The sequence below is a fragment of the Cetorhinus maximus genome, chromosome 16 (genome assembly GCF_964194155.1).
Source record: "Cetorhinus maximus chromosome 16, sCetMax3.hap1.1, whole genome shotgun sequence".
Classification (NCBI taxonomy): domain Eukaryota; kingdom Metazoa; phylum Chordata; class Chondrichthyes; order Lamniformes; family Cetorhinidae; genus Cetorhinus; species Cetorhinus maximus.
The window spans coordinates 96,326,500-96,338,639 of NC_135894.1; the positions used below are offsets into that span (position 1 = coordinate 96,326,500).

General features: G+C 43.3%; 1 non-coding gene across 1 annotated transcript; it reads left to right on the forward strand.

The window, feature by feature from the left end:
• The first annotated feature begins 8,877 nt into the window (after window positions 1-8,877).
• LOC144692070 (U12 minor spliceosomal RNA) lies at window positions 8,878-9,028 on the forward strand. Its single transcript, XR_013579258.1, has one exon. It is a non-coding gene; the product is annotated as a U12 minor spliceosomal RNA (small nuclear RNA).
• Window positions 9,029-12,140: the final 3,112 nt, after the last annotated feature.

The following is a 12,140-nucleotide window of genomic DNA, read 5'->3' on the forward strand; positions in this document are numbered from 1 at the left end:
GTCTCAGTAAACAGTTTTAAATATTTAGGAATTTTAGTTACTTGATCCCTTGGAGAGCTTTTTAAGCTCAACTTTGATCCTTTGTTGGAACATACGAAGCAGGACTTACCACATTGGTATAGTTTACCCCTTTCTTTAGTCGTCATATAAATTCTGTAAAGATGAATATTTTGCCAAAATTTCTATACATGCATTCCATTGTTTACTCCCAAGCGTTTTTTTGTTGCAATAGGCTAATTAATTTTTTCCTTTATTTGGAATAAGAAAACACCCAGAATTTGTAAAATTTTTCTACAAGTCCCAAGTATTTAGCTGGTTCGGCACTGCCAAATTTTCAGTTTTATTATTGGTCTGCTCATATCTATAATATTTCTTTTTGGCTTCATTTGGATTCGGTTAGTTTAAGGTGGGTGCAATTGGAGGCAGCCTCCTGTCAATCCACATCTCTGCCTGCTCTGTTGTGCTTCTCCGTTCCTTTCTCAACCAGTCACTTTTCTTCAAACCCTATTGTTAGACAGTCACTTAAGACTTGGACCCAGTTCAGAACGCACTTTGGGCTGCAATCTCTCTCTTTATACAGCCCTATTAATGCAAACTATTTATTTCCGCCTTCATTAGGAGATTCTGCCTTTCAAGTCTGACACATGAGAGGCATCAAAACGCTTGCTAACTTATACATTGATGATATTTTTGTTTCTTTTGACTCTTTCTTGGGAATATAATCTGCCTCACACACACTTCTTTCGCTATTTACAAATCCGAGATTTTGCTTGCAAAAATATTGCCCAGTTTCCTTTATTGCCCCCTAAATCACTGATAGATATTATGTTAGGGGATTCATTTTCAAATTGTATTCTCTAATTTTTTCACTACACTGCGCTTTCTACCTTAAAAACTCTTTGGGAGCAAGGTTTTTGACTCAGACTTATCGGAAGATAACTCGAAATCTATTCTCCCTCATGTACATTCCTCATCTGTACGTGCAAGACATGGGTTGCTACAATTTAAAATCTTACTTCGTATCCATCTATCCAAGGTGAAATTATGCAAGATGTATCCAAATTTCGATCCAACCTGTGGTAAATGTCACACTGGCCCAGCCTCTCTAATTCATCTGTGCTGGTTGTGTCCTAAATTGACTTTGTTATGGACAAAAACTTTTAGGTCACTCTCACATATTTTCAGTAGCAACATTGAACCGCCTCCCAATACAGCACTCTTTTTGGAGTGGAGCCAAATGGCTTCCCTCTTACAAAAATTCAGACTGATGCATTTGCCTTTTCAACGTTATTGTCTAGACGTATTATTTTATTAAATTGGATACAGTCTTCCCCACCTTCTTTCACTAATTGGATCCGTGATCTTAAGCAGTATTTTAAACTTGAGAAAATAAGGTACACCAGAAGAGGCCCCACTGACGGACTTTCTGTAGCTTGGCAACCTTTATTTATATTACTTTGAGGAACTGCAGCTCTCTACTTTATTTGACTGACCCTAATTAGGTTGTATGTTTAATATTAGGTGAAACTATATCTGACCTATGATTGTCGATTTTCTTATTATTTATTTTTTGGGGGGTTGGGAGGGTTTTTTTGCCTTTTCCCTTTTCCTCTTCTTCCTCCTACTTCACTTTAACTTTCTTTCTCCTTCTCTTCTAAATGTAAGTATATTGAATTATTGCTGCATTGTAAGTTTTTTTTTGGTACAGTTGCTCATTTTGACTGCTGTAAAAAAAAATTAAAAAATAAAGAATTAACTGTTTAAAAAATGAAACTGAAACAGGATTGCATGACACATTTCCTTTGCAGTGATGTCATGCTGCAATCCCATAAAGGCATATTGCAATATCCCCCTTATTTTTTAAAGATATGTTTCCCCCTTCCAAAGTATAATTATTTACAAAACAAGTTCATGTTTAGTTATCATTACATAAGTGTATAGAATAGATGAATCTGAGTCTGTAAAGCATAGAAATAAACTGCTGGTGTGCCCAGATCTTGTAATGGTAATCTAGTCTGGAGATGTTTTTAATTGCTCACAGTGATCTGTGGGATTTTCATTCTTGGATGTTGTTTCTGGTTGCATTTAGGATCTATTCCTCAGTACAAAATTACTGTACAGTGGTTGAGGAACTGGGATGGATCTGATTTGTCCTCAGTTACACCTCACTGTTGCAACTTTGCGTGTAATGACTTCATAGGACCTTGGTTCTGAACAAATCTTTGTCATCTCAGTTGGTTGCCACATACCTTCTGTGGAATTTTGGGTGTGAACTTCTTGCCCTAATTGTAAACGTGATCATTTTGTATCCATATTTATATTGTGCACATTGGTCATCTTCTCATGTAGTTTTAAAAGTTGCTCTCTAGTTTCTGAGACGGTAGAATGGGTAAGTGTAGGTTAATTGGTGTACACTGGTCTGCCAAACATGAGTTCTACTGGTATGGAATAGTTGCACTTAAAAGTGTCACTGTCAAATATAACAATGCAATATATAGATCTTGCTTAGTCTGTCTACATTTGAGAATTAGGGACACGTGAATCAGCCATCCAACTAGGTCGTTTAATCTTGGGTAATGAGGAGAAGAAGTAGTGTGATTGATATTGCACTTCTCACACATATCCTGAAATGGCTTACCAATAAATTGCAAACCATTAGCAGTGATGATCTCTCTAGGCAGATCAAATGGACTGAAAATAGCAATTAGAGTGTGCACGACAGTTGTACTTGATGCATTGTGCATTTGTCGAATAATGAGGTACTAGATGAAGTAGTCAATGATGATAATGATGTCAGTGCCATGGACATGAAAGGGGTCAGATCGATTTTGGACCAAGGATGGCTAGAAACTTCATGTGGAATGAATGGATCCTTGTCCTGGCTTTGCGTAAGTTCTTGACATGCCTCACACTTCTTGGCATTAAGTTCAATGTCATTGCTCACACCCAGCCAATAGACTGTCTGCCTTGTGAGTCTTCTCATCCAATCTCTACCTCAGTGGGAATGATGAAGTTGAAGAGTATCAGGTTGCAAAAATTCCAGTATGATGACCTTCCTTCCTTTAAAAATGATTCCCCAGAAGATTCCTAGCTCCATCCCGATAAGGCCAAAGTGATCTAATATGTCTGTGGACATGCTGAATTGAATCAGGCCATCCTTCAATAATGGTTTTCCACAGTTTCTGTGGTGTAGAACTTTTTGCCGTTTTCTTGTAGCTGCTGGCATTTTCATTTTGCAAAATGTACCAGATCAGTTGACGGACTTGCATTCTCCTGCAAGTATAGCATTGCAGCTCCAATGAAACTGCCAATTTTGTTGAAACATTCTTGGTATTTTGATGTTAGGTCATGAACTGAGGTGATAGGAGTAGTTTCTGAGGTTGATCCGCTATATGAGGTCTGACCAATTCGATGGACTGTCACTAATGTGAGTTTATGACATGCCATCAGACCTACAATTGCTGGGCCTTTAGTCTCCACAATGTAGAACATCTGTGATGCTCAGGAGGATTGATTGTACTTGCACTCCAGGACTATGGATCCTGCGCGTGGAATTAGTGAACCTTATACGCTGAAAGTTGCACAGTAGTAGGTTTCGCCATGACCCTCTATGACTGTGGATACATGTCTTTTAGAATTCTAAGGGGTAGTATGTTGGCACATGTCTGTGTCAATCTTGGCCAATAATAGTAGTTACCAACTTTCTTAGGACAGATCATTTAATCTTGGTAAACAGTTCAGATGGTGAGATTGCATTTATGTTTTCCACAAGATTGACACGGTGTGATACCTGTGTTCACCACTCTTCGTCTCGTTGTGCACATCATCATCATCATTTTCTGGTTTGTCAGTCACCTCACGTACATGTTTCTGATGGGATACTGGATGGTCATTCTTATTGCTTGAACGTACTCAATGTGTATGGTCTGTTTGGATCAGTGCACGGCTCTTTGTAGCTACATCAGCCTTTGCTCTAGTGCACTGCCATTGCTAATGACCCTTTCTGTCACATGTCTTGCAGAGTTGATAGAAAGCTGGGCATTTCATTGGTGCATGCAGAAGGCCACACCTTCTACATGTCTTGGTAAGTTTGGATGTTCTAGTTAGTGTGTCAACAATTGGGATGGTACTTAGGACCTGTAAGTTTCATCGACCTGCGGCGATCGCTTCCTACTTCCATCCAAGTTTGAGTAGCTCTTCAATGCTGTACGTTTTGGGCTTGTCTAGCAGATATTTTTGGAAAAATTTCCACGGGAGTGGATGCAGTCATGAACTCAACAATTCTGCCTGCTAGCCATCTGTTTGAAAAATCACAGTACATACCCTTTCCTCTGCATCTGCTGACATAGTGCTTTATGGATTCTGTAGGCTGTTGTTGAAATGACATGAACTCTCATTGATGAATATGGAAGTTTAACCTGATTCTGAACTGGTCTTCCAATGTAGTCCATATCTTTTGGGGATCCTTTAGCTCTTCTTCTGTTAATCCTGACACGTTCAGCCTTTACCAATTGCTAGGTGAAATTTTATGGCTTGCTTGTCTGCTTCAGACACACCTGAACCAGGAAACCATGGCCCTGTACATTGTTTAAAAAAATTGAACTCGGTTAGTAGGTCATTTGCATTTCAAATTAAACTGGGGCATTTTGTGGACATTCAGACAATAGCCCTTTGACCTTCCTTCTCCTATAGCACCTGGGATGAGTGTCTCTGTAACCGCTTTTGCACGCTTTTCCGAAACTCAGCCCATTATAATCACAATCTTCTTTGGTTCGTTTATTATGGCTTTTTTGTTTGACTCTCCCTTGCTCACTATCAATCCGGCCCACATCCTGTGTTTTTATAATGATAATAAGGCACCAATCATTCATAAGGGATTTGATAAACACATTGTGGGTTAATTTATTAAGGCCAGGCACAAGTGAACAGATATACAGAGATATAAATCTCGAAGACACATCAGCAGCAGAGCTGTGTGTGCATGCTCTGCTTAAGAGCAAAAGTGAAACTAAAACCCGGTTTCATGACACACTTCCTTTCTAGTAACGTCATGCTGTAACCCCTTAAAGGTATACTGCAATAACTATCATTTGCGATTATTGTCTAACTATTACTTTCCAATTCAAGCATTTACATTTCATCTTAGTGTCTCACCCCATATTGTCCCTGGATCTTTCTTTATCGACTTTCCTCATTGTCTCTCATCCAACTGGTCTACTGTTTGACAATACACAGCCTTCAGTTTCCATGCTCTTCACATTATTCAGGTTCTGTGCTCTGAAACAATAGCTGCCCAACATCAAGGAATAGGACCAGAGGCATCAGGAGGAAATTTAATGTAGCGACCTGCAATGCGCTGCCTCCAAAGGGTGGTGGAAGAAAATTCAATGGTAAAATGGTAATGAATAGGAAATTCAATATTTCTAAAGGGAACTGGATAAATAATTAAAGGGAAAAGGTTTACAGGGCTATATGGAAAGAGCAGGGTAATGTAACTTGTTGAGTAGCCCTTTGAAAGATCTGGAAATGGCACAATGGGACGAATGGCCTCCTCCTGTCCTGTATTATTGATTGATTTTATGCTTCAGTGAAATATAGCCAGCCTTTAGCACCGGAATACTTATTTCCTTTTATTTGAGAATTTCGATTGAAGGGCCAAAGTTTTGGATGTATGCAAAGAGCCGATGTGTTCTCTGCTGCTTCCTGACTAGCATTTACCCCTCAACCAGCAACAACAGCTTGCATTTTATAGCATCTTTAACATAGTAAAACATCCCAAGGCGCTTCACAGGAATGTTATTGAACAAAATTTGACAATGGGCCTCATAACGAGGCCTTAGGACAGGCGATGAAAGGCTTGGTCAAAGAGGTAGGTTTTAAGAGGCTTCTCATCCTTGTGCCCACTGCAGGGGAGTCTTAAAGGAGGAGAGAGAGAGAGAGGTAGAGAAAGGGATGTTCCACAGCTTTGGGCCCTGGCTGCTGGAGGAGTCATTGCCAATGGAGGGGGGAAGGGAATCAGGGATGCTGAAGAGGGCAGAAGAGGAAGATGCAGATATCATGGAGGTAAACCGCTAGAGCAGATTTTTTTTGTCATTATCACCTTACTGTTCGTGGGGCCTTGATATGCTCAAGTTAGTTGCTACATTTCATACATTACAACAATGACTGCATTTCAGGAAGGTACTTCATTAGCTGTAAAGTGCTTTGGGATGTCCTGAGTCCATGAAGGGGCACAATGACTATCAGAGACTGATGTTGACAGCGGGTGCCTACAACATGTAAAGCAAAGTTCAGCTTCTGTGCATTTGTTTTTTCAAACTCGCACATCTCCAACCAAAAGAAAATTCTAAACAGTAAATAAGATAACGAATGCCTTCAGACTGTTGTAATCTTGTTACTTGGAGATCAAAAAAAATTCTGCTCACTTTATCTTCATTTTGTTGAGAAGCGCTCTGAATTTCTTTTAATATGCTAAATCGATCACTTTTATTGTTTGATTGAGCGCCAGACAAGTAGGGCCCATTGCAATAAAGCAGACTAATTTCCCTTGAGTTCTCATAAAGTCATCTGTCTCTTTGCTTCTGCAGTGGGTACAATGATGAGAAAAGCCTCTTTCTCATCCAAGGAAACTGGTCATGTCCACACTTCTAATTACGTGATGTGCCTCCTTCACATTGATGCCGCTCGATTTTAAATGGGAGCTTTATTTCCCTGCTTATGACAAGCATTTGTGTGCACCTGTCCATGTGATGCAGATATGGAGTATGTAAAATGGGTGCATGCCTCTATTTGGTGGTGTGTGTACGTGCTGTGCTTGTATACGTGCTCTGCATTTATGTCAATATGTTTAGATTTTTTATTCACTCTTTTGTGGGCAGTGTGTGTCACTGACAAGGCCAGCTTTTATAGCCCATTCCTAACTGTCCTTGAACTTGCTGGGGCCATTTCAGAGGACAAGAGTCAACCACGTTGCTGTGGGTCTGGAGTCACATGTAGGCCATACTAGGTAAGGATGGCAGATTTCTCTCCTTAAAGGGTATTAATAAACCAGATGAGTTTTTATAACAATCGATGATGGTTTCACCATTACTGAGACGCTTTTAATTCCAGATTTTTTTTTTATTAATTGAATTTAAATTCCACCAGCTGCTATCCAGTAACATTACCACTATCTCCCTCTAAATTTGTATAGTTGTGCATGTGCATCTGTGTGTATTTAAAAAGTTATTATGTGGTTTAATGGCACATTTGTATATATTTGCATTTGCTAAATATTGATGTGAGCATGAGTGAATGGGTGAGTGTGTGTGAATGAGTATGAGTGTATGTAAACATGTATGTGAGTTTGGGGCCTGTTGTGAGTGTCTGTGAATGTGAGTGTGTATGAGTATGCATGAGAGAGATTCTGGATGTGTTGTGTGGGTAGGTAAGTGCTATATATTGTCATATTATCTGTAAACATGTGTAGAAGATCTAGGAACTAATTAGTTACGAGCTAAATTGTTATGTGTAAGTGTTCCAGGGGCCACATTTTACAACTGTACTAGAGACTAATATTATGTGTAACAGAACCAGTTCAGACTGGTCCTTCTTGTATACAAGGCAGCATGACAAGTTAAACAAAGAGTTCTCATCTCTCCAAGCTTAAAGTGTGATTATTACCAACACCTGGGAAGCAAAAGACAACAAGAACTCATATCAGTAAGAGTTGGAACTGTTTTTGTCTGGAATGGAGAACACCTCATACAAAAGGTAGGCACTGCATGATGTTCACCAAGGGTTAGTGGACTAGTTTTGATTGCCTTACTTGACTGGAGAGGAAATTTCCAGATTTCTTCCCCCCACCCACTTGGCCAATTTTTTTTTTTACAGCTCCCAGGTGATCACATGGCTTTCAGGTGGGTTTTAGAAGTGGAGGTGTACGTGAAGATTCAAGGTATTCTGGTTGTGTGGGAGTCTGATTGGAGCAGAGAGTCTTTTTCTGCCACTCTTCATTCAATTTACTGCAGTTATGGAAGCAGAAAGATCCATTGGAAAGGGCACTTAAAATTACGGGACACTTAGTACATTATAAGTGGCTCCAATTGGAATTTTGAATGTATAATATCGATGGTTGCCCATGATCAGAGGAGCATTGTAAATCGGAGGGGGGTGGGGAAATATCATTTTAGAAAAATATCTACAGAATAACCTAATTTCTTACGTATTTCCATCTGTGCAGCCTCATCCAAGGGTTTATGCAGGTAAATGATCACAATAACAAGGAAAGTTGGGAGAGGATGGAGACACAAGAAGATATTGAAATTGTGAGCACAGGTGAAGGAGGTTCTGATGAAAGGTCATCAGCCTGAAACATTAACCCTGTTCCTCTCTCCACAAATGCTGCCTGTGTTACTCACAATTAGTGCTTTCCATGGAAGAAAGAGTTCAAAGCTAGTCCAGGCCAGGCCAGGGTTTTACAGCTATTCCCATTTATACTATTTTGATGGGTGAACCAATGCCCATCACCCGTTTTAACAAGGCAGTTGTCTTTAACAATGTAATTGCCAATCAACAAGCAGATTGTCAAGGTCAGCAATTTTTGGTGGGGAGGTGGAGGGGTCTTTCCCCCGCAAAGGAGGAGACTCTTTTATAGTTTCCTTCGTTTCACTTCCCTTTTACTTATTTAAAATAAAGAAAGATTTTGTGGCAACTTCTCTATATCCCCTCCCAAAAAAAAACAATGTAATTACTGAAAACAGGCATCAAGACTGATCGGGCAGCAGACAGGCCTCTTGCTGCTCAAACTCACTTGGATCCTATACTGTACAATTTTCTCACCCGTATTAAATAAAGTGGTTGTTTTTCTCACATTAAAAAAAAAACAATGTAATTACTATGCCTTAAACTAATGAGTAAGGAAAATAACGGTCCAGGGTGACGCCCGGGTCCTCACCATCTCGTGCGAGAGGAATTTTTGGGCGGGTAAAGGTCGCCCTGCAGGTGACCCGCCTACTTTGTGGGATGCCGCAGCGCAGTGATCTGCCCGGAATAAAAAAAAACAATGTAATTACTTTTACTTTGACAGCCTGACCTGCTGAATGTTTCTAGCATTTTTTTATTTTTACATCAGATTTCCAGCATCTACAGTATCTTGCTTTTGCATTGAGGACACCGGACTTGTTGGCCTTTGGAAAAGTGAGGACTTTGAAGCCACTAAATTAATGATTGCAAGAACGTGGAGGGAATGGAGAAAGCTGACGTGGGACACCACAGGGAAGATATCAATGACTTGAGACACAAGTTACAAAATGAGAAATTAAGAATGAGCAAACAGGTCGGGCAGAACTTTTTAATAGGCAGATGGAATAAGTATGGAAAGGGCAAAGGACTGAAAAGCATGAGTGCGTTCAAAAGCAATTAGATATGTTTCTGCTAAGAGAATTGATTGCGTGCAGAGGTCCAAGGAATGGGTTTCAGTAAAAATGGTGGGAGAAAAGACAGAAAACATACGCTCATTATACTTCCAATAGATTTCTTACTAAGCGTAGAGTTTTGAGTCTGGCGGTCGGTGTGAGCAAGGTCGGTGGGCTGGGAGCGGCCGGGAAACGGGCTGTCGCCCTGGATGGGCCTCTGACCGTGATTTCATGCTTAAGGCCTGCCCACCGTGAAACACGGCTCCCCACTGGTTGAGAAGGGCCAAGCGGGGGTGGGGGGGGGACCTGTTGGACACCAGGGTGACCCGGCGGTCGGTTTAAAAACAGCCCAGGCGACCCCCGGAAGGCTGCCATGGAAGAACGTCTGTTCTGCGTTAGTAAAGTGATGGAGTCGAGTGAGGCTGGAGATGCCAGGTGGGAGGCCAGGTTGGGTGGGCACTCATCCCCCTGCCCCCCTGCTTTTCAGATGAGTGTCTCCCGGTCCTCCTGGAGGAGGTGGCTGCCAGGAGGGACAACCTTGTCCCCAGAGATAGGAGGAGGAGGCCACCGCACCTCACCAAGAGGGTATGGGGGGAGGTGGCAGCACTGGTTAGCAGCCATGACATGGTTTGGTGCACATGGGTGCAGTGCTGGAAGAGTTTCAATGACCTGCTGCGCTCAGGAAGGGTGATTTCTGTGTTGGCGTGGGCCAGTGTGCAGAAGTGTTAAGGTGTGGCCATCCCCCAGGGGGTGCAGGGGTGTTAGAGTCTGAGCGCCAATGGAGCTGGCCAAGGGGGTGAGCTCTGGCTGCTTGGACTGAGTGCCTTGCTGCTCGAGGGCCACGACTCAGATGTGCCCTGCAAGGTGCTCCTCAGCTGGGGTTGGCCAGGCTGCAATGGCGCTGCAGGTAGAGAGTGGACCAATCAATGCTCCTCAGTTCTTTCAGGAGAAGAGAAGCCATAACCAATCAGAGAGGTCACATGCAGGCAGAGGCCCATCCAACCTGCTGCTGCTTGAGCTGGAGAGGCGGCACGCTCCACGTGCAACCAGGCGTGGAGAACGGGGGTGCCAGACGAAGGTAAGGACGCAGTGCCCAGAGGTGAGAGTTTCAGATTGTGCAACCATTCTAGTGTAGTCTCTTCATTGATGGGAGCCTCAAACCTGGAATCCCCATTAATCGTTGAAAGACAATGGCACTGTAATTCAGATTTCCATTATCTCACCAGGGTGCCTGGCAGGCACAGTGACAATGTGATGATTTGAACTAATGACATATCCTTGTTCTCCCTTTTAGATTTGCTAGCACGCACTTGCTCTCTGGACTTGAAGACCCACCCCTGACGCTGGAGGACCACCAGGCTTCATTTGTACCTGTGTCACACCCGCTCTCTGAGCCAGGCACCAGCGCAGATACCAACACCTTGACCGGCATTAGATTGGCGGCTAGAATGTCGGTGCACATTGGTGAGGGCGTTTCACACTCGCTTGAGGTGTAGGCGGGGGCAGAGAGTGCCCAGGGTACCGGCAGTCGGAGGACTGCTGGGGACCAGGATGATGCTCAGTCGAAGGCAGATGATGAGCCTCTGGAGTTGTCCATTAGGCGGCAGATGCTGGATGCCCAGCGGGATTTGCAGGAGGATCTGGCTGAGATCCATGAGGGTCTGCGTGCCACGGTATCCTTTGTGGAGGAGTCCATGCAGAGCATGAGCACTGTGTTGACCCTTATGACTGAGCGCACTGCCTCCTCCACTGAGATAATGGTGACTCTCTTGGAGAGGCAGCTCAAGGGACTGAATCAGGGGTTCCTGGGGTTGCGCTCGGACCTGCAAACCCTCACACAGGCAATGACCTCAGGTGGTCAATGCCAGTGTGGGAGATAGATGAGGCACCCAGTATCCCAGCTAGGTGCCCACCCATCAATGGCAAGCAGGAAGGTCCAGGGTGACCTCACGTTGGCGCACGAGCAGCTTGTTGTCTCTGCGGGCTCCTCTCAGCACGCTCAGGATGACAGCAGCAGCTCCTCCACCCCTCTGCCAATGACCATGGTATCTGATGAGGCTGCGGTGACTGGGGAGATGCCAGCCGTGGCATTGGCCGCTCCCTCCCAGGGAGGACCAGCACAGGCTCCACTGGCCAGAGGACGACCGCCAAGGTCATCAAGGTCAACAAGACGGCAGAGTCAGCAGCCTGCCTCCAATGACGCTGTCAGCGACGGGGGAGCACCAAGATGTAGCACTCGCAAATGTAAGTTAAAGGCACCATGAGCACAAGAGGGACTGGTCATGGTTGATTTTCTGTTCATTTACATTTGCTTTATATGTTGTGGACATCAATGTCAGTAATGGTAATGTCATTATGCATTCAATGTGATAACAACACTAAATTTGCTTTGGTTCTGATGGCCTGAGTATGCTTCACCTTTTGTCTTTCTGGTGCAGGCTACGCCAATGTGTAATGCTGGATGTGAGTGGCTGGATACTTTATCACACAGGCATTGAGTGGACTTTGGGTGCAAATGAAAGTGTCATTTCAGACATCCGGGATGGAGGGGCCAGCCCTGGCATGAGATGGAAGCAGATCTTTGGTAGCCTAGCTGAAGGTGCATTGGAGCAGGGTGTCCCTAGCGTCCCTCCATCCCTGAAGGTTACCAATGTCTGCCTCCACGCCCTCAGCATTCTCCTCTGACTCATTACTGGATTCATTATCTGTGGCCTGTGCAGGTGCATTAAGGTCCTCGTCCTCCAG